Source organism: Drosophila suzukii, chromosome Y (genome assembly GCF_043229965.1).
Source record: "Drosophila suzukii chromosome Y, CBGP_Dsuzu_IsoJpt1.0, whole genome shotgun sequence".
NCBI classification, from domain to species: Eukaryota; Metazoa; Arthropoda; class Insecta; order Diptera; family Drosophilidae; genus Drosophila; species Drosophila suzukii.
This window is the reverse complement of record NC_092085.1, coordinates 9,773,664-9,796,491: the sequence shown is the minus strand read 5'-3', so window position 1 is coordinate 9,796,491 and position 22,828 is coordinate 9,773,664. Positions and strand designations below refer to the sequence as shown.

General features: G+C 46.3%; 1 protein-coding gene and 1 long non-coding RNA gene across 4 annotated transcripts in view; one reads left to right on the top strand and one right to left on the bottom strand.

Annotated features, from left to right (window-relative positions):
• Ppr-Y overlaps nucleotides 1-22,828 on the bottom strand; it is a 1,017,876-nt gene that overhangs the window by 725,816 nt on the left and 269,232 nt on the right. The window lies entirely within an intron of this gene.
• LOC139353763 (uncharacterized) lies at nucleotides 19,062-20,218 on the top strand. 2 transcript variants are annotated; one of them, XR_011604906.1, is made up of 4 exons: nucleotides 19,062-19,438; nucleotides 19,676-19,846; nucleotides 19,913-19,992; nucleotides 20,047-20,218. It is a non-coding gene; the product is annotated as an uncharacterized lncRNA (long non-coding RNA). The 2 variants fall into 2 exon arrangements; XR_011604905.1 differs by having other exon boundaries at nucleotides 19,062-19,846.

Genomic DNA, 22,828 nt, shown 5'->3' with positions numbered 1-22,828 from the left:
AGTAGCGTCGTGGTACCGCCGATTTGTACCAGATTTTTCCAGAATCGTCAAACCCCTGAACGACCTGCTGCGCAAAGGCAGTAAGTGGGAGTGGACACCAGAGCACCAGATAGCGTTTGAGGAGGTTAAGGCCAGACTCGTGGCAGATCCAGTGCTAGCATGCCCGGACTTCAGTAGAACTTTCATCCTGCAAACAGACGCCAGCGACTACGGCATCGGAGCAATACTGACCCAGGACACCGAAAAGGGCGAAAGAGTAATCTCCTATTAGAGCCGAACACGGAACGGCGCGGAAAAGAACTACAGCTTCAGGAGGGTGCAGCTGGATCAAGGACATGGGCGAAAAGATAAGGACCCAACCGCAGAAGTACCCGGACTATGTTATGGATGGTGAGACACTGTACAGAAACATTCCTCACCGAGCAGGCAGTGAAGACGTCGCGTCATGGAGGGAAAACCACGACGCACCGTCTGCGGGACACGTAGGAAGCCGGAGGACAATTGCACGGTTGGCAGCCCGATACTACTGGTCAGGCATGCATAGAGACGCCCGAGCCCACGTACGTAAATGCGAGATTTGCATGCGGTTTAAGCCCAATCAGATGCAGGCGGCCGGGAAGATGTTGACCCAAGTGCCGGAGGAACCATGGGCCACGGTATGTGCAGACTTCGTTGGACCCCTACCAAGATCTAAGCACGGGAACCAAATGCTGCTGGTCATGATAGACAGGTTTTTGAAATGGACGAAACTGGTGCCCCTACGCAGTGCGACAGCAGAGTCGCTCAAGAAGGCGTTTAGGGAGCGCATAATCGCAAGGTACGGGGTCCCGAAGGTGGTCATAACGGACAATGGAGTACAGTTTGCAAGCCGCATATTTAAAAATTTCAGTCAACAATTCACCGCGCCATACACACCACAAGAGAATCCGACCGAACGAGCAAACAGAACGGTCAAGACCATGATTGCGCAGTTCGCAGGGAGGACCAGAGAAACTGGGACGAGAAGTGGCCGGAGATTATGCTAGCAGTGAACACGAGCACATCGGAATCCACCCAGGGAAGGGAACCACGTCTACCCAGCAGCCTATATGATAAGGAAACCCTAGGCACTGGACGAGCTACGGAGACCCCTGAGGAAAATGCCAACAAACTAAGAGAGGTATTCGAGATCGTGCGGCGAAATATGGAAAAGGCGTCCCAGGACCAAGCCAGACACTGCAATCTGAGAAGGAGGCAATGGTCACCAGCGGTGGGCGACATAGTGTGGGCCAAGAAACATCACCTGTCCAATCCGAAGGATTCGCTGCAAGACTAGCCCCGAGGTACGATGGCCCTTACCAGGTTGTAGATTTCGCCTCTCCAGTGATCTGCAAAATTCGCCACACACAGTCTAAGAAAGAAAAGACAGTTCACGTTGGCGAGCTCAAGCAACAATTAAACGTGCAGACAGCAAAAACGTCAGATGTCTAACAACAGGTACGAGGCGACAGGATTAGGCGTCAGGCCGAAGCGACAAGGATTTCTCGTTAATCCAGACTGCGGGGCCAAAGGATTATGCGTCAGGCCGAAGCGAGAGTCATCCAAACGCCACGCAGAAAGATCAACCATAAATATAGGTCATACGGGTAACATGTAGGGATCCAACCGCAAGGCAGCAGGATTCAGCGTCGGGCAGTTGCCAGAGTCATCCGCGATCACGCCAGGCGGAAGGGACACTTACAAAACGGCACAAGGATACGGGTAACATATAGGGATCCAACCGCAAGGCAGCATGATTCAGCGTCGGGCAGTTGCCAGAGTCATCCGCGATCACGCCAGGCGGAAGGGACTCTTACAAAACGGCACAAGGATACGGGTAACATATAGGGATCGGCCCGCAATGGCAACAGGATTCAGCGTCGGGCCGTTGCCAGAGTCATCCGTGCTTAGGCCAGGCGGGAAGGACACGGACAAGGTCGACAACAACAGTAGCGAAAGCACATCACGTCAACAAGGATACCCCAACAATACCCTAAGTGTGCCCAAAGGACACCCGAAGGACACCCTTGGGATAGCCCATTAATAAACCAAGGATACCCGAAGGACACCCCAACAATACCTCTAAGTGTGCCCATAGGACACCCTTGGGATAGCCCAACGATACCCTAAGGATACCCGAAGGACACCCCAAACAATACCTCTAAGTGTAGCCAAAGGACACCCAAAGGACACCCGAAGGATACCCTAGGGATAGCCCAACGATACCCTAAGGATACCCGAAGGACACCCCAACAATACCTCTAAGTGTGCCCAAAGGACACCCTTGGGATAGCCCAACGATACCCTACGGATACCCGAAGGACACCCCAAACAATACCTCTAAGTGTACCCAAAGGACACCCGAAGGATACCCTAGGGATAGCCCAACCATACCCCAAGGATACCCAATGATACCCCAATAGTACTCAAAAGACACCTCAAGGATACCCCAATAATGCCCCAAGGATACCAAGGATGCCAACCAGGAACGCCCCGAAGCAAGGTGTAGGCCCAAGGACAACTTCAAAGGATACTCACCAAGGGTGATCAAGGTAGGGTCTCAAGCAAGTGGGTTACGGAACCGGGAGGTACAACGAACCGCAGCATCCAGAGTGCCACGGTGATCTGAGGGAGTACAACTTGTGGTTTACGAAGAAAGAGGGAAGACGGCACAGCTAAGAGAGCTGTACCGTAAGAGAGCGAGCGCCCCAAAGAAAGGACATAACGGGATCGGCAAAAAGGAAGGCGCGCAACCGAGGTTTCATGTATGGGGAGCCTGGCGACGGTCGAGCACTACTCGGAAACGGTTCCGAGACCGGGAGCTGTCGGACGAGGAGCAGCAGCGGTCGACGGAGGAGGAGGCGAGATGGCAGACGCGGCTGCGGCAGGTCCACGAGGCGGCGGCGGCGCGATGGCATGCCCGCTTGCGAGAGAGAAGGCTGTGGGAGGCACCGGTGGAGGACTCGTGGGAAGTGCCGCTCACCCCCAGGTACTCGGCCGAGGAGCCCAGTCCGAGGAGCGAGGATGGGGACGAGCCATGCGCGCCATCCCCTCCGCGGTGGTTGCCAGAGGTACCACCCACTCCCCGCTACGAAGGGGAGTGGCTCACAGACGACGCTCGAGACGGCGACGGAGGAGCACCGTTTGCCCCTCCGCCGTGGAGGCCGGCCCGGCCACCCACGCCGCGATACATCGAGCCACAGCGACCGGAGGAGCAAACGCCAAGCGAAGAGACGACCGCGCAGCCGATGCCACAACCGCAGAAAGAGGAAGTCCACCAGGCACGGGCGAAGGAGCCGTCGGTGGTGCGGACGGAGGTGCCGGCCGCGCACGTGAGCCACAGCACTCGGGCGTTCGTGGCTGAGGGCGCGCGGTGGCGGCAGCAGACGCTGGTATGGACGTGGCCCGAGGGGCCCGCGACAGGACCGACAAAGGAGGAGCCCAGGATATGGGAGGAGGGGGTACCCAAGGTGAACCCTCGGGACCCCCGGAAGAGAAGCCGACAGGATGCATGGGTCCCGCCGACACCAAGCACGGGCCCGCCAACACCGGCGACGACGGCAACAACGGCAACGACGAGGGAGTCGGAGTCGCTGGAGAAAGGACCGTGGGTGTGGCCCGAGCCACCGGCCACGCAAAGGCCTCCGCTGCAGCGACAAAATTCGACGCCCGGACCCTGGTCAGCGAAGGCGGACGACGGTACCGGGTGAGGCTCGGAGTCGCGGGCACCCGGGTGTTCGGGCAGTAGAAATAAACGAAAAAAAAATAAAAAAAAACACAATGGTTTCCCAAATAACAAGAAAAGGGGACACGGGGCCAAGAGTTTGATAGGGGACGAGGCTGGAAGAGAACGGGGCATGCATGGGCCAGTCCAGCAACCTGAAAGTCAAAGGGTCTTAATACAGGAAGCAGAGACGAATATCAAATACTTACCTGCTGTCCCGGTTGCAAAGTGAATGCGAAGTCCTCTCCGCACCCGCTCTCGAGGGCTGCCAATATGGAGTCCGATGCAGCCGACAGAGGGCGAGTGATGGGCGAGAGAGGACAAAAGGAGACCAAAGGATAAGATGAAAAGGAGTAAAGGAAATGCCGAAAACTTACCTATGAAAATTGCAAAATCACCACGAGCCAGGGAAGGGGGCGCCTCGATAGGCGATCGATTGGCACTGGACGATAGTGCGATCGATGGGCACACGAAAATGGAAATATCGGCCAAGGTGGAAATATCGCAACGAGCAGGTGGCAACGCCGCACCCTCGGTATCGACCAGGCGGAGGAAACATGGAAAGGAGTGAGACGCAGCAATGAGCAGCGATCTGGGGATCGATAGCCCATGAGTATCGATGTCCCAGTGGAAACACGGGAAATATCGCCGCGGGAGATTTAAAGTTGCTACGAGGAGGTTGACCAGCGCTGTAGAAACTCAAGGGAGTTAAGAGCGTCGAGGGAGCATCGAGGGAGCAACGAGGGAGCGCCGCGGGAATCACAAGGACTCGAAGGCTAGGACATGCAAGGAAACGCCGGAGAGTAGAAACAAGTTCTAAATGTTTCCCGAAGTAAGGGGGGAATGTGAGGAGTGGAATAACTCCCCACAAATAGAAGCAGCAGCAGATGGCCGGCCGCTTACCAGTTACGCGGCGAATTCGCGTAGTAACGCGCGGCGAGGAGATTTTGGAGACTTGGATGGAGAACGAGAGAGTTTGGAGACCAAGGATGGATAGCGAGAGAGTTTGGAGACCAAGGATGGAGATCGAGAGAGTTTGAAGACCAAGGAGGGAGAGCGAGAGAGTTTGGAGACCAAGCATGGAGAACGAAAGAGAATGTAGACTTCGCGGGCAAGGCAAGAGTGCCGTGTGCAAAAACAGGATAACGGAACTCCACCGGACTTTGGACTCTCCCGTGAACTTTGGACCGGGAGAGGAAGTGCCACATCTCGGCAGTGGAGCGGCACACAGGCGTGCCACAAGCGGCAGGGGAAACAGCAGGACTGTAGCAGTGGGCGGAGCACCGATTGGAAGCGGTACGTGAAGGACAAGTGGGTCAACCTGGAGTCACGGACTTTGGACCCAGAGTGGAGAGATCCAGCGGGCCGTGCGCAAAAGGGAAATAACGGTTCCCGGAGGCCCTATATAAGGCCGCAGAGCGCTGGCAGCTGGATCAGTCGATCACGAGGAGTCAAACCTTCAAGATCAGTTAAAGTACCAGTAAAGTCATACAAGCAAATAATCTACGAGGGAGCTACAACCAAGCGAGTCGTCGGAAGCAGGGCCGTGGGAAGCACACAAGGAGCAAGATCGCCACGTCGAGACGTTCGGGATTGGGAGATCAGGAATCTCCGAATTGAGACACAGGTGGCTGAGTTCTGGAAGGCATCACGCGGCTAAGTCAAGGCGTTTGATTTCTAACTTTGTCACGACCACACCCTGGCCAGTCGCCCGGCGGGTCTGTCAGAGACAAGCAAAAGAGTCCTACGACGAAGAGCCGTCAGCTTGGGGAGGAAAGTTGTCTGCGACCCAGCGTACCTTGCCCGACCAAGCAGGACCCGGCGTGACGGACGAGCGGTAGATCGATTTGCGGTTTCAAGAGGCGGCAGCCTGGAGAGCCCTGCGATTACCGGCGAAGTTCCCGAGCAGCGACCGCCCAGCTCCCCGAGCGCCAGAACAACGAGATACTGGTCAGAAGACAGCGCAGAGGACATCGACAGCGACGCCAGCAGACATTTCCGGCAGCCACGTTACCATCGCCGCGCGGAGCTCATTGGGGAGCGCAGGAGCGTCGCGGACGTCACGCATTAGGGTGAAGCCGGGTGGAACGTTCGTCTGCGCTAGGCGTAAAGCGAAGTGAACCGCTAGACAGCCTCCGGGCGGCAGCCTTGACTGTCAGCGCGAACTGAGCAAGAACCTAGCGGGACCGTCCGGGACAGAGCAAGGGACAGGTATTGCCTCGAAAGGCGTCTGCCTGGAGAGCAAGCCTTGTTAATCCTAGTCTGAGAACGGTGACGCTTCCCTAGGCCCACAAGGCCGAACTCTGTGCGGGTCTAAGGCGTAACAAGCGACCCCGAGGCAGCGCGTCGGCAAGCAAGCAGAGGCGGCCACTACGAGCGTCCCGAGACCCAGGATCCAGAGGAAGACGAGTCAACGCGTCGAGGAGCCAGAAAGAGGAGCGCCAGCAGCCGGCGGAACCAGAGCCAGGGGATACCGAAGCCAGCCCAGCCACACACCCGCTGTACTAATACCACGAGAATAAATCCCACTGATACCATTTGTACCCCGTTGTTTTCTCGTTGGTCTACGGTCAATCACGTCATTTAAAATTTGGGGGGACGAACACACAATCTTCTGAGCTAGCCGCACGAACCTCGTAGCGAGCAGACACACAAAATCAGTTCGTTACAAACTTTGGTGAGAATGCACATCTTGGGGTAAAAGAAGAAGATGAAATCTTTATAAAATTTATTTATAAATTATGTAAGCACGTTTAAAAGTGTACGACGAGATTGTTCACTTAGATAGACAACATATATACAATAAAAATAAATAATTTTCTGAACGTATTTGACGGAATTCTGTTCAATGCACACTATGTTCGGCTCCAGTTCACACAATCAAAATATCTTTGAATGTGATGGAGGTTATATGAAAACACCTATTCATGGAAATCATATGGAAACCTGGGTTGGGGATTAAATAATTAAAAAATACATGTTTGCAATACCAAAACAAATGATTAAATGTATTATTATTCTACAAAATAATCTTCTGACTTTTTATTTCGAGTTAAAATTTAAATTTGTTTTTTATTTCGAAAGTGAATTCTCGTTGTCGATTAGGTTTCTTGCACGGCTATTAAGCTTAGTCTTGATCTGGGCAACTACTAGAGCTTCATGCCAAGGCATTCTGATCGTTTCGTATTTCGACCAACTGGATTTAGGACCGACAAAGTGTTGCTGAGTGTACCGTTTGAGTACTTTTGGTACATTGGTTCCTCTACATGTGCGCATACTCTGGTAGAACCTTAAAAATATCCATGCAAATGTGGACCGCCCTATTGTTCATATGTATATAGATTACTTTCGCAGGTATTGGGACACATTACCCACTTAAAATAAGTATTGGGATTATATGTTTTTAGATAAGGGGTAAAAGAAAAAGAAGAAACCCAATTCAAAATTTCTTTGTAAATTGTGTTACCATATTTAAAACGTATTTGACGGTATTCTGTTCAATGCTTATTATGTAACACAATCAAAACACTTTGAATGTGAAACCATCTATTCATGGTAATCATATAGACACCTGCGTGTGGAGCAATAATGCAGCCACCAAGGGAGTTGGTACTTGTGTATGCCATCGAATTTCGGATTACAAAAAGGAAGCACTCAACATTATGAATACAAAATACCAAAATAAATTAATAAAAGTATTATTATGCTACAAAATAAACTTATTATCAGAATTATCAGAATCTTTATTCGAAATTGTCATTTGGCTATAAAATCTTTTCATTTCAATTTATTCAGATTCATCTTAAGAAGGTATTTACTCTGCAAACAATTCAAAGTTAACTTTTGCTGAAGTAAACTTTCTAATAAAATGCTGAGATGGGGGAGAATCGACAATCCAGCTTCGCTCAAGAAATTCTCAGGCAAGATCAAGTCCGATCGCGTTAAGGACCTTAGAAATAACCTTAAAAGCAGAGTTTGGAAGATTAATAACTATCTTTGGGGCTATTAGGTGACCGCCCAAGGCCAATTTTGGTTTCAGTTCCCCGATGATTTTCGCGAACTCTTTTGGCTGAAACAATGTTGGTAGGGAAATAGTTTCAGATTCAAATTGTGGTAGGGCAAATGGAGTGACTGTTTCGATTGGAGAGCTCAGATTTGGGTGTGCCCTCCACAGCGGATGTTTTGTACTGGTTGGCGGAAGTTTTTCAATATACCGTAGCTGTGCATTTTCTCCTTCTTGCTTTAGAGGTGGGTTTTGTATCCCAGTGGCTTCCTTAAGATACTGCTTAGATGACGGCGAAGTGTTGGCTTGCCAGGTATGTCGCAGGGGCCTCTTTTCTATGACAAGCCGTTCAATGTGCTGCCTCTACGAGTGCATCTTCAAGTTCATTGGTAGAGCAGTCGATGTCCGCTTCTATGTTGAACTGAGGGGTTCATTTGATGTTTGAACTTACATAATTTTTATATTTTAACCAGTTGTTTTTCTAGTTTTTGGGCTTCGAAGAAGAGTTATTAGCGCTGGCGAATGTTCTGCCGAGAGGTCCCAAAGCGCTTTGGCGCTTATTATATTGCGGGGAATGTTTTTTGTCACCGCAAAGTCTATTAGGTCTGGAACTTTCCTGGGGTCTTTTGGCCAGTATGTGGGGCTGCCAGGGCAAACATAGTCTTATTTGTTGTTCGGATTTATGATTGCATTGTATAATTGCCTTCCTTTGGGAGTCACAAGGCGTGATCCCCAGTGCGTGTGTTTGGCATTATAGTCCCCTGCAGCTATAAAGCGATCTCCAAGCAAGTTGTAGAAGTCCATGAATTGTCCTTCAGGAATTGTACAGCGAGGCAGATAGTAGACAGCGGCAATTGTGAGTTTTCCGTTGCCTGACTGCACTTTGATAGACGTGGTTTGTGAGTAATTAGTTGCAAACCTTTGGTGAAGGTGGTCCTTGATGCGTTCCCTGATTAGAATGCCGGTTCCCCCGTGGGCTTTACCATCTGGATGGTCTGTGCGGTAGAAGGAGTAGCCTCTTATTTGGAAGTTGTATTTGTTTGTGAGGTGCGTCTCTACCAGTACCATATTGTCGATATGATTATCATTCAGGAACTGTGTTACTTCAAGGTCACGCCATTGGCGTTCCACATTGTTATTCGTAGATTGGCCATCTGTTATTTGGACTGCTTAGCTGCAAGTAGCTGTAACACCATGTTCCGGTTCTGAACCAGTGTTTGGATGGTCGTTTTCATGAATGACATGAATTCCGTCATACTTCGTTGCATGGTGACCATCATAGATTCCAGAGTGCTTTGTGACTGTACTTGGATCTGCTGAGCGTTTCCTAGATTAGACTGGAGTGGGTTTTTCGACCCCGATCGAAGGGCATCGGCGTATGAGAAGCCCTTCTGGTTACTTAGTTGACCAAAGGAGGATCTTGCAGCTGTGCCGAAAAATATTTCCGGCGTCGTACGCGAGTAAGTGTACTGGGTATTCTGACGACGCGTTGCTGTCACTTTTCGCATGGGGTTCGTCATCTCCTTGTAGATCGGACAGCCCCTTTAGTTTGCCATGTGGTTACCTTGGCAGTTAACGAATTTGATCTTTTTGGGGTCTTCTTTGTTGGCAGGGCAGTTAGCCGAATTGTGGAAGTCTCCACAAGCAACAAAAACTGTTCGAAGTGAACAGTTCTTCCAAGTTAATTCTTCGGTGCAATAAATATTGCAGGCTATAAATGGGGTACACTTCATTTTTCTTCAAGACTCTGCTGTCTGGCTCCTGCTCGACCCCGTAGAGTGGTTGCGTCTCTTTTTTCCTGTTTATAATGTTACTGAGGTTCCTTGCAGAAAACCCTTTTTCCTTGAGAGTATCGATAACTTCCTTGGCGGTTACGTCGGGCTCGCTTCCGTTTAGTACTACTTGCAGGCCCTTGCTGCTTTTTATTTGGTACGTGTAGTAGCTTTTCCTAGCTTCCTCCAGGTATTTGGAAACTGCTCGGAAATGTTCTTCAGATTTGGTCTGAAGCTTGGTTTCATGGATATCCCCTTTTGTGACCGAAACAACATGAAAGTTTCCGTCCCGGTCAGCGCAACAATTTTGTTGACCGGGGCGTTTGAGATTTTCTCCCTAATGTTGGATCTCACGAGTAATTTATCTTCTATTGTGACACGGTTTATTTTTGACTTCTTATCTACCGCGGTACTCTGCTGGCCAAGATTACGCTTGATATGGATGTGCCGATCTAGTCCGGTCTGTATGGCCGGACCCGCTTGCTGATTTATGTTTTGTATTTAGAGCTGCGGTTGCAGTCTATTCCGAAATAATAGCTGTAGCTGTGGTTGTGCTTGGTTTTTTTGCCGTAGCTGTAGTTGTTGTTGAAAAATTTAGTGCAGATGCAGAAGCTTTACCGTTGTATGTTGTTGTTTTTAGCCAGTTTTCGCGGAGCTCGCACGAGACACGTCCGCTTTCTTCAGCTGTCGCAAAAAGTGTAGAAAGTGGAATGAACAATTTCGTTAAACTTATCGAACGTCATCGTCAGCACCCGAAACGCCACTATTCAACTTGAGCAACCAGAGGCCACGCCCACAGAAGCATCGAGCTAACTTATCCTTCAGCTGTACAGCTCTAAACGGTCACATTTCCTCAAGAGCGAAAATACTTCGGTGCGCACAGTTTATTATTCTCTTCTTCGCGTATCGTTTCAACCACGAAAAAAGATTAGGTCTGTGACTAAACTGTCTTATCAAGGGCCATCAAGTATCCAAATGTCCGTCAGCGCAAAGAATTCAAACGTGTTCGCGTACACATCATACCTTTCTTCATTGCGAATCAACCGGTCCGGCATGCTAACAGTACATTCTGGAGGCAGTAAGTCATACGCATCAGCAACACGACTAAGATCATGTCATCCTGGCGACTGCGTTAGTCCTGGTCAAAAACGCCAGCGGCTGCTACAGATTGGGACGAGCATTGTTGGTTCGCAGATCAACTTTATTACTGATAATATCAAGTGTCGCTTCAACTATTTCGAACTTACTTGATTTTTGTGTCACCCCTAGTACCGCTCATCACCCTAATACGGACATTGATTTATCGTCGTTTAGTTTGCCGCAGAACAAATTCCTTGCCGACAAATATATGTTAACAAATATCGTCGTGTTGATTTACAGAGACCTTTTTTGAGATTTTGTCGGTTGGGCAAATCAAACTTAGCCCTAATATATCTTTACTACAGAAAACGTTGCTGAGGGTAGTATTTGGTCGATGCTATAAATCGTCTCTTTTTCATCAATTTTCATATACTCAATCAGTTAATCAGAGTGAATCAGAGGACCCAATTATTCAAAATGTCAGGAAATTGTCGAAAATTTAAGAAGTTAAGAGTTCAAGTGAGATTTACACACTCGATCAGAGAAGATGCAAAGCGATATGCTCAACCATAGTATGTCCTTTCAAGGACGATTGTAGTCTGTTAGGAGAATCAATTAACATAGCTAGCAACCAATTTCGAGCTCTAGAGCGGAAATTACTTCGAACACTTGACATTAAAACCCCATGTATTAAATATATGCAAGAGTTTCAAGATCTGGGTCACATGAGCATGGTTGATCAACCCAAACTCGACCAAGTTCACTTCTACATACCGCATCATTACTTCTTGTCCAACGAGTTCGCAAAAATCTTTAAATGATCTATTAGTCGGTCCAACTGTACAGCCCGAGATGTACATCGTTACGGCATGATGAATATCTTATCGGAGTGACTGTTTCGATTGGAGAGCTCAGATTTGGGTGAGCCCTCCACACAGTAAGTTATGTAGTGCGAGTGGCTTCCTTAAGACGTTGTTTTGATGGCGGCGCTCTGTTGGTTTGCCAGGCACGTCGTAGGCGCCTCTTTTCTAGGTCTAGCCGTTCAATTTGCACATTAGTTTTGAAGTGGTTGGTTTGCACGGCCCTGCCTGGTGGTGTTGAGATAGTGGCTGCCTCCACGAATACTTCTTCAAGAGCTTTGGTAGAGCAGTCGATGTCCGCTTCGATGTTGAAGTGAGGGGTTAATTTGATGTGTGAGCTTACATACTTTTTATACCCGTTACTCGTAGAGTAAAAGGGTATATTAGATTCGTCGAAAAATTTGTAACACCAAAGGATCACACTCAAGCAACCCCCTTCCCACTAAAGAACTTACAGCTTTATCCAGCCTCACAGGATACGCTTCTTCTTCCAGCGTCACAGGAACTTCAGCTTCATCCTGCTTCACAGGATACGCTTCTTCTTCCATCGTGACAGGAACTTCAGCTTAATCCAGCTTCACTGGATACGCTTCTTCTTCCAGCGTCACAGGAACTTCAGCTTAATCCAGTTTAACAGGATACGCTTCGTCTTCCAGCGTCACAGGAACTTCAGCTTAATCCAGCTTCACAGGATACGCTTCTTCTTCCAGCGTCACAGGAACTTCAGCTTAATCCAGCTTCATAGGATACGCTTCTTCTTCCAGCGTCACAGGAACTTCAGCTTAATCCAGCTTTACAGGATTCGCTTCTTCTTCCAGCGTCACAGGAACTTCAGCTTCATCCAGCTTCACAGGATTCGCTTCTTCTTCCAGCGTCACAGGAACTTCAGCTTAATACAGCTTCACAGGATACGCTTCTTCTTCAAGCGTCACAGGAACTTTAGTTTAATCCAGCTTCACAGGATACGCTTCGTCTTCCAGCGTCACAGGAACACCCAAAACGAGCTGCAAGGGAAAATCCAACAGCTCATTTAGAATTATGGCCGAGACGGCTGTTATTCCGGTAAGCTAAATCAGTTAAACGATCTCTGGCAGCAGTTTTGCGACCTAGATGAAGAAGTCCAGCAAGTAGCACTTAAGGAGCTTGTCGAAAAATATCAGAACATCTTTCTGGACAACATGCCGACTGGAAGCGGGCTTCCGAAGGCCCCGAGACGAACGTCGGCCAACATCAAGATCACAACAAGAGATCAGGTCAAAGGAGATTCCGCAATTGACACGGTGATCCGATAGTTGCAGAGAAGATGCAACGAATTGGAGTCATCATTAACATTAGCCTCGAACGCCCCAACCGTCACCCCAGCCCTACAAAGGCACCTGGATCTCCATTGGGCGTTACTGATCCAAGCCCACGACGAATTGGACAGTACACCTGGGGCCGCAGCCCTGGCAGAAGCAGAGCTAGCTCAATTCCACACATTATACGAGGAATACGAATTGAACCTGCTTCGAGAAAACGACGCGCCAATGAGCCTAAACTTGGCACTTCCGCCAATTAGCATTCCGGAGTTCAACGGCGAGTATCTAGACTGGCAACTGTTCCATGATCTCTTTGTGGAATTGGAACATAATAAACCATATTCGGCCAGTCAAAAAATACATATTCTACAGAGTTCGCTTCGTGGTGAAGCGAGAAACGTCTTGACAGACACAGCCTTCTCACAGGGTGGCTATGACGACACCTGGTTGCGTTTAAAGGCCAGGAACCAGAACGGAAAAATATTAGTATTCGCCGCCATTGCAAAAATTATTGACCATAAGCCTATAGACGGCTCCTCGCGCCAACTAAGGGCCTTACATGACACTATAAAAAACTCAATGAGTACTCTTAAAAACCTCGATATCAGCACAAAATCCTGGGATCCAATCCTGTGTTTTCTTATCAGAAGAAAACTAGACCAGCAGTCTCTAGCCGCTATAGAAAATTCAGCGGATGCACCAACGGAAATTCCAACGTTATGGAGTGTACTGACGTTTATTGAGCGGCGCGCTTGCATGCTGGAGACGATAAGCGCTCAATCTACAGCAACACTCCGCCATCAGTCAGTTCCCAACGAACAGAGCTGTAAGCTTTGTCTCCTAGGACCACATAATCTTAGAGCATATAGCCGTATCCAGCAAATGGACCCCAAAGCACGGCGCCAAGCCATTATTCAAGTAGGAGTATGCACAAACTGTTTGTCTACAGCTTATAAGGTAGAAAACTGTGGATCACCGACCACTTGTCGAGTCTGCCAGCAATGGCATCATTCACTGTTACACCAAGGACCGACTAGCAATCCAGTGGCCGGCGCAGTAACCATTGCAGGCTACGACGACGTAGGAGGATATACTCTGCTCGCGACCGCCAAAGTCTCATTACAAGGGCCAAACGGTCAATTACAAACATGTCGCGCTGTAATAGATGGTGGATATCAGGTGAATCCTATCTCAAGGAGAATGGCAGATCTGCTATCTCTTAAGGAAAGGTCACCGATTGAAATATCTGGAATCGGAGGAAAAATATCAACAGCAATTAAATCAACACTAAAGCTCTCATCAGTTACATCAGGGTTTGAAAGACTAATAGAAGTATTTATTATTCCGACAGTCATTGCAGACCAACCGTCAGTATCGATTGATAACGATCTTAATATTCCCGGGGGACTGCCATTAGCAGATCCTGACTTTCGGCAACCTGGACCCATTGACCTAACCTTAGGGTCTGAGGTGTATTCTCGTGTAATAACCGGTGTACTTCTTCAACTAGGACCTAATAAACCTTTGGCACAAGGCACTAGGCCTGGTTATGTAATCACAGGTTATCTCAATAAAGAAACCTCATCTGATACGGAAATCAACCCTATTCTGGGAAAAGGCAGTAATGATTTTGCAGGACCAAACGCTGCTTATGAGCCAACAAAAGATAAAAATGCGATGAATATAGAACCGACTTCTCATCAATTCAAAACCTACAAGAAGGCTGACTTTGGTTCAACATTTCTAAACCTAACCAAGAAATATCTTAGTTTTGTTGCAGAGTGTCCACATACCATAGACGTGCCAAATGATCAAGTTCTACGAGAGCACAATTTCAGTCCCCACAATAATGCCAATTTTATCGCAAAGGGGAGTGTTAAGCAGCATCAAGAAGATGTGAAGGTCCTGAATCACAAACATGAACCGCAGTTGAAGGAAAGATCCACCTTGGTCAATGATTTGTTAGGTGCTTCCTATACAATTCGGTCAAGGGCTGACCGACATCACGACTTAATTGAGGGTACCCCTCAATTGGGGGGGGGGGGAGAATGTTCGTACCCAAAGGTACTCAACATGACCACACCCAACAAATCAAGCAGTAGCCAAGTTGGGAACAGTACCAGGCGCTTAGTACTACCCAATGCATATGAGAATGGCTGATCAGCCTATTATATGTCTCACTAACTCACCGTCTCACACCGTCTCACCGACTCAACGGTACACTGACCGGCCAATGCAGTCAGCACATTTTGCAGTGTCTGCCGAGCCAACTACACAAACTGCTACCATAATCAAAACTCCCTACTACCTACTTTAGAATATAGCGCACTTCACTAATCATTACACTAAACTTTCGTCTTCCAATTAGTATATAAACATGTACCAAATGAAGAATAAATCAGTTATCAACGCATCTCATAACTCCGCGGTTCTACTTCCTACATCTGGGAATAGGGCTCGTAATACACTATCTCATCTAGCAGCTAACCACGTTAGCTCTACCTCAGCGCAGTTCCGCATCGCCTGTGGTCCGGCAACGCAGTAACCATCGTTACCATTGCCGCGCCGCGATCGTCCTGCCAGCAAAGCGTCCCCGTGCCAGCGCTTATTACCCCCTTGTCCCGCGGTGTGACTCGGAAGTGTCTACTTCGGTTAGGCACAAACAATTGTTTTGGCAAATTCGATGTTTTGCCAAAACCTAACTCATATGGACAGTAATCATGTGCCATTGAGGGTGTTGAAGCAGTATAAGGAATATTTTTTTCTGTGACTTCTTTCTACTGTTCCAACTGTCTGGTGGTGGTGTGCTGTAGATGTTATATTTTTAATTTTTAAATATTTGCACAAGTCGTTTATGATTGAATTTTTATATTCGGTTCCCATGTCCGAAATGAACGTCTTCATTGGACCGTACCTTAATATAAAAGATTCGAAAAATGGCTTTTGCGACAGTATTTGCACTTGTATTGGCAATTGGAATGGCAACTAAATATTTTGTTAGATCACATATAAGTGTGACTGCATATTCGTTACCATTATCTGATTTTGGTAGTGGACCAATTGTGTCTACTATCACTCTGTCGAAAGCATTTATTGGAATGTCTGTGATTGTCATAGGAGTCTTTGTATGTATTGTCACTTTTGATTTCTGTCATTTTTGACATCTTCTTATGTACTTAGTAATATATCGGGTCATATCTTTCCAATAATAATATCTTTTGACCTTGGCCAAGGTTTTAGTTATGCCAATGTGACCTCCTTGTACTGGATCGTTATGAAATGTAGACAGTATAGCTTCTTTTTCTTTATCATTATATTTTACGGTCACCGGGTTGAGTAGCGCTACTCTCAATGATTTCAATGTCTAATTGGCAATTTTTTTAAAATCATCTTTTGAAACTTGTTCAAAGATATTTTCCCACGGTGCCACTTTTAGTTGGCTGATTTTATATATAACGGCTTGCATTTCAAGCCTTTGGAAGAACTGACCTAAGTCAAGAATTCCATTGGTAAATAAATCGCTAACGTTATATCTTGCAGTAATTTGTTTTCCATGTTTGAAGAAACAGGTCATATTATTTACGTGCAAGGTCACTACTTTACGTACTTCGTCATTATTGATGACTCCGTATACGTTGGGCTTTGAAGCTTTATATATAGATTGCCTAGGCAACTCTGTTTCTTTTTCTCCTGCGCAGGATTTCTGTCTTCTTTGATATCTTGTAGTGACTTTATTTATATTTCTGGTAATGTCTTTTACCTCTTCGATGGCTATTTTCGATAACGCATCTGCTACGTAATTATCTTTACCCTTTAGATACTCTACAGTGAAGTCGAACAGTTATAATTCAAGCCTTATTCGCGTGAGTTTGAAACTCGGATTTATCATGGAGAATAGGTACGTAAGTGGTCTGTGATCTGTCTTGACAAGGTCTGAAGTGTGTTATTGCCCAATGAATTGCTGTACGTTCTTGTTCTGTTATACTTTTGTTACTTTCACGCTTTGTAAACGATCTTGATGCGTATGCAACTGGGAGTTGAAGTCCATTTTTTTTTTGAGTTAAAACTGCTCCACAAGCTTGCTTACTAGCATCTGGTAATGTATAAAGTTCTTTACTGAAATTTGGGTATTGTAACAATGTTGGTACTATTGGAGCCGATTTAAGATGTTCGAACGCATGCTGGCAGTCAGTTGTCCATTCAAATTTTACATTTTTTTGCAGTACTTAGTTATGGGACGAGAATAGTCGGCAAAGCTTTTAATAAATCGTCTGTAATAATTGCAGAATGCAACAAATCTTCTAGCGCTGTCCGCATCGTGTGGGACTGGATAATTTTTTATTACGTCGTATTTTTGGTCGTCGGGCCAGATTCCTTTATCAGTGCATTTATGTCCTAGAAAAGTGACTTCATGCATAAAAAATGAGCATTTTTCAGGATGTAACTTCAGGTTGTATTTCCTACATTTCTCAAAAACATCAGATAAGTTTTTAAGCATATGTTTTTCAGAACAAACAATGAACATTAGATCATCCATGTAAAGGAAAGCTTAAGAAGGATCTAGTCCAGAGCATGTTATTCTCTGAAAAGAGTTTGGCGCTATTTTTAAGCCGAATGGTAATCGCGTGAAGCGATACGAACCATTGCTTGTCGAGAAGGACGTTATATCTTTAGAGCTTTTTTCAAGCTCGATTTGGTGAAAACCTGAAATTAAGTCGAGACATGAAAAATATTTTGCTCTACCTAGTTGGTCTAAAATGTCATCAATTCTAGGTAGAGGGAACTTATCAGACAATAGTTTTTTATTGGTCTGACGATAGTCAATTACTAATCGCCATTTCTTTTTATCTGAGCCCGGGATCGACTTTTTCGTAACTTATAACAGTGGGCTGTTATATGCAGATACAGATAGTTCCACAATTTTATCCTTTATTAATTTTTGCACATGGGCTTGATTTTCGTCTTTTTGACTGCGTGGACTTCTGTACAGTTTGATATAAACCGGTTCTTCATCCTTCAATCTCAGCTTTTTTTTATAAAAATGATTTGTACTTAACGATTCGGTTTCCAATCCGAATACATCGCTATATTGTGTACATAGGGTTGACAGTTGTGTCCGGAATTGTGGAGGAAAATTTTTGGAAAGCTGAGATAATAAAGACTTTTCTCTGTTTTCTTTGCTTGATTGTACTACGTCGTAGTTCGAAAGTGATTCATAATTTAATTTATTAATGCTGACTACTTTATCTGTATTTGTTGTGTTAAGTAGTCTAAAGAATGAATTTTCAGGGGATGCTATGGTATTTGCTATGTATATACCATGCTCAATTTCTTGGTTTGGAATCAACACACTGTCTTCAATTGAATCTATTTTAATTTATCAGACAACTTGTGATCTTGCTGGCAGAATTATGGAGTTAATGCCAAAACTGTATGTTATCGGAACATAAATTGGGAATTTTAAGTTATTTGGTCTAATTATAAGCCAATCTTCGGATGGCTTGAAGTCTAACTGACAGTTGTATTTTTTGATAAAGTCGATTCCTAATATTCTATCACAGGGAACGGCGAAATGTAAATTTTGCAATATGAAAATTATGTGGGATTATATATTTAGAAGTCTGTATCTCAATGGATATTTGTCCTATAGATTTTGAATTTTTTTGACTGATTCCTTGTATGTTTGTTACATATGTCTGCAGCAGTGTCTACTAAAAATACAAGTTCTTTTCCGTTTGCGACATTTTTGAAAGTTACAAATATATTTTGGGTGAGACTGATTGTGTAAATTTTTGTGGTTCCTATTGCTTGGTATCTAAAGGTTGTTTTGGGCTACCCTAACATTATTGTTATTATTATTGTTATAGTAATAACCCCTATTTTGGTGGATATTTCCTCTATAACTTCCTCTATTTTGGCCTCGTCCTCTATTCTATACGAATTTGGACATGACATCATCCATTGTGTTGAATGTGCCAGCCTCCATGATAAGTTTAATCTTATCGATTGTACAGATTTTGGTCATTGCTTTGACGGCATGTGTTTTGCTGTACTGAGTGGCTAGTTCTGTGGACAGTCCGTCACTTATGTAGGCTCCTTCTAGTGCCTTTGCCAATTTCTCTACTTCTTGAACGTATTGATTGGCTGTTTTCTGTCTCTGTTGGAGATTCAATAGTTTTGCCTAAACTACATCTACTGATTCTCCTTGAACTTTGTTTTTTAGTTTCTGTATTATTTCTGAGATTGAATTCTCATTGTCTATTAAGTTTCGTGCATGGCCTTTTAGCTTAGTCTTGATCATACCCTTCAGTTCTGCAGTAGGGACGCGGTGACATGGCTCAAGGCAAAAAGCTTTTTTTGTGCCTAAAACGCTGTGCCGCTGTTGACGTCAGCAGAGCAGTCGGCGCAGCGTAGAAGACTGCCCACGAAAACGATCGTGCAACAAAGAGAGGCAGATATTCGGATATTTCCCTCTCTTTCTTGTCTTATAATCTGCTGCACTCCGCGCTCGCAGAGACAAATTTCGGCTGGTCCGTTATTTTTTTTTGCGTCTCTCCGTTATGTTCGGCTAGCGACTAATATTTCGGCGGAAAAATTTTCGTGGAGAAGCGACATGTGAATGCCCTAATATTTAAGGAGCATTATTGTGTATAGAAAAAAACAACTAATATTGTTTTATAAAAGTAAACTATTTGATTATAGTAAAATTTAGAAAATTGAATTTACTTATAATGTTATATTGTATTTACTTATTATACATTCTTATTACAATATAATTTTATAGTTAAGTTATAGAAATTTAGTCCGTTAAAATTGATTTAAGTATTTAAAACATTTAAGTATTAACATTTAAAAAAAAATCGTATTGTATTTTTTACTCAAGAAGTAAAAACTATATAGTCGGATATATTTCACTTTAGAAAGGGTATAGGTGCAGTGGCACGCGCCAACAGCGAAGAGAAAACAAAAGAAATCTAGTAAAGGGGTGAGAAGACTTGGTGCATTCTGTTTGAGTGATTGAAAGGGAAGCATCCATTTTAATGGTGCGCAGCAGAGTTACTTTAATCGTTTAGTTAATATAATAAACACAGGTAAGTGCTACATTAAGTTTAAGATGTTGTGCATTGATCTTAGTTTAAAGTACGTAAATTTTGAAGGTATTCAATGGGTTCCGTTAGCCGAAAGTGGATGACGAAATGTTTTGTGCCAATAAAAATTCTGCAACAAGCTATAAAAGGTAAATATACAATTAAACAAATAAAACGCATTTTTTAAACATATGTTTTTTCAGGAGCGTTGGCCAAGGATTCAGAGGACCCGGACAAAGGTTTAAGAACGGCGATGTCTAACGTTAAAAATAAGCTTACGAAGCAAAAAAACAGAAACAATAATTGTACAATTTTTGAAAATCTAAATAGTACCATATAATTAAAATGAATTAAAATAAAATGAATTAAATTCTATATTTTTTTAATTGAAAACTCAAGGAAAAATTCTGATTTTCACAAGTGATTCACTTGGGACGGGTCCCTTGCAAGTGATTTCACAAGTGAAAACTCAAGGAAAAATTCTGATTTTCCCAAGTGTTTCACTTGGGACGTGTCCCTTGCAAGTGATTTCACAAGTGAAAACTCAAGGAAAAATTCTGATTTTCCCAAGTGATTCACTTGGGACGAGTCACCGGCACGTGACAGGCCATACGAAAAATAAGTATAAGGAACAAGTGAAATCCCGTAGGACTTCGAAAAATTTTCATTTGAATTTTCACTTGTGAAAATGCGGACATCCCATACAATTTTCTATATGGAGCGTCACTTGTTCTTCACTTGTGCAAGAGGACATGTCCCACGGGATTCACAAGGTGATTCACAAGTGAAACTTTTTTTTTGGAACTGAAGGGTATTAACTGCTAAAGCTTTGTGTGATTCCTTCAGGGAGTTGGCCAAAATTAAGGAATCTAAGAAAATTTTTAAATTTTCTGCCTTACCATCAAACTCTTGTATGAGTGATGAGGCTAGTTTTAGGAATTCAATTGGTGTGATAGCCATTTCTTCTTGTTCCGGTTGTACGCCGGGGGGCAGCGGGGTACCGTGCTGGCGCTGGTGGAATGGCGTGGGAGGCGACGGCGGGAAAACGTTCGGCGTCGGCGGGCTGGTTCGCTGGGCTTCGCTGGCTTGCTGCTGGTGCGGTTTGCTGCTGGTGCTGATGAAGCTGTAGGGGAGAAACCACTCGAACGCGTATTTGCCCCTTAGTCGGAAATAAATGTGCACAAGAAGTTAACTGGGTAAAAGTAGGCGGGGGTACGACCGCGGTTTATTGTACTGAACTTCAGAAATCGAACTGACTTAGTCTAAGCTCCGCTCTGCGCTCCAAAGCGCAGCGGAGACTTCATGGCGGGAGCTAGGAACAGCGCAGGAGAGCGGGAGCGCGAGAGAGCGGGAGAGCGGGAGAGCGGTAGAGCGGTGCAGCTGGTGCAGCTGGATAGCGGGGCCAGTCCAGATTCGCCGGACAGTGGGCCTGAACATTCCGCCCCCCTTGCAATCGCTAGCGTTGCAAAAATAATAACGGAGACGGAACTTCGGCCAGCCGCCTACGCCTCAAGCCTGCGTACAGGCGCCGGAGACGATCCACCCGAACACCGTCTTCTGGGCTACCGGCAGTCCCTCGTCGACCATGTGAAAGCCCGGCTTTATCACCTTCGGGTAGACGTCGGCGCCCAGGATCAATGAGATCGTGGCTGGCCGGTGGAAAACCTCATCCGCGAGCGGTAGCTCCTTAAATTTTTGGACGACGCTCTCACTGAGCGCACGGATGGGAGTGCGGATGCGCACGTTAGGCTCGATCTTGAGGACCACCTCCAGCTTGATGGCCTCGTCGACCTTCGAACGAATCGTCGCCGTGCATATGCTCTCGTCGCCCACGTTCGTTGTCGGCAAACGCAACGCGGCGGCCAGGGATGCATCAATGGAGCTTGTCGGGGTGCACGGATCGATGAGTGCGGCGGTGTCGAACTTCTTCTCTCCGGTCTCGACGATCACCACAGCAGTCGGGAGGACATTAACGCTATGCCGCTGGAGAAGTGCGGCGAGCGACGGAGCTGGTGTCGAGGATGCTGAGCGCGGTGGAGGAGCAGGCGTTTGGCGAGTTGGCGGATCTTGCCGGCGCGAACGCTGCGGAGAAGCGGGCTGTTGCTTGGAGCGGGACTTTTGCTTGGAGCGGGACTTTTGCTTGGAGCCGGACTTTTTCCGGGAACCAAGGTCATGCATGTGCAGCAGCGTGTGATGATCCCGGTTGCACGTTCTGCACCGGTCACCGCTACGACAGCTCCCAGTGGAGTGCTCGTGTGCGAGACAGTTCGCGCAGTACTTGTTAATAAGCACTGCCCGCAGCCGCTTCTCTGCGCTCAGCTTTAGGAACCTCTGACACTTCCGAAGAGGATGGATTCCGCGGCAGACTCGGCATCGGTAGGACTGAGTACCTCGAGTACGTCTGCTATCCAGAGCCTGAGCGCTACGTGGACGGGGAGCCATTTTCCTGTTTAGAGTGTGGATAAGGAAAAAAAACAAACAGGGCTGATTAACACTGACGTGGATAATGGCTACGGAGTTTTGGGCGGCTCTCTTGGAAGAAGAACCACCTTGGTCACTGGACGTTTGACAATGCCGCGTGTCGTACGAATGTCGACTACGCGGACATTACCATCGGCTCCCGGAAAAACGGAGTCTATTCTTCCGAGTCGCCACTCATTTGAGGGCAAATTGTCATCCTTAATGACGACCAGATCGCCAACACGCAGATTTTCTGTGGGGACTTGCCACTTGTTGCGCTTGTGGAGCTCCTTAAGGTACTCATCCTTCCATCGAGTGCGGAATTGTTGATGGAGAGACTAAGTGCTGCCACCGGTTCAGAATGGACTTGGATTCGCCCTTTACTTCAGGTTCCACTATGGATAGAAGAGGTCCACCAACAAGAAAGTGCCCTGGTGTCAACGCTAAGAGATCAGTTGGATCCTCGGACATGGGAGATAGCGGTCTGGAATTCAGACAAGCTTCGATTCTCGCTAGGAGGGTGGA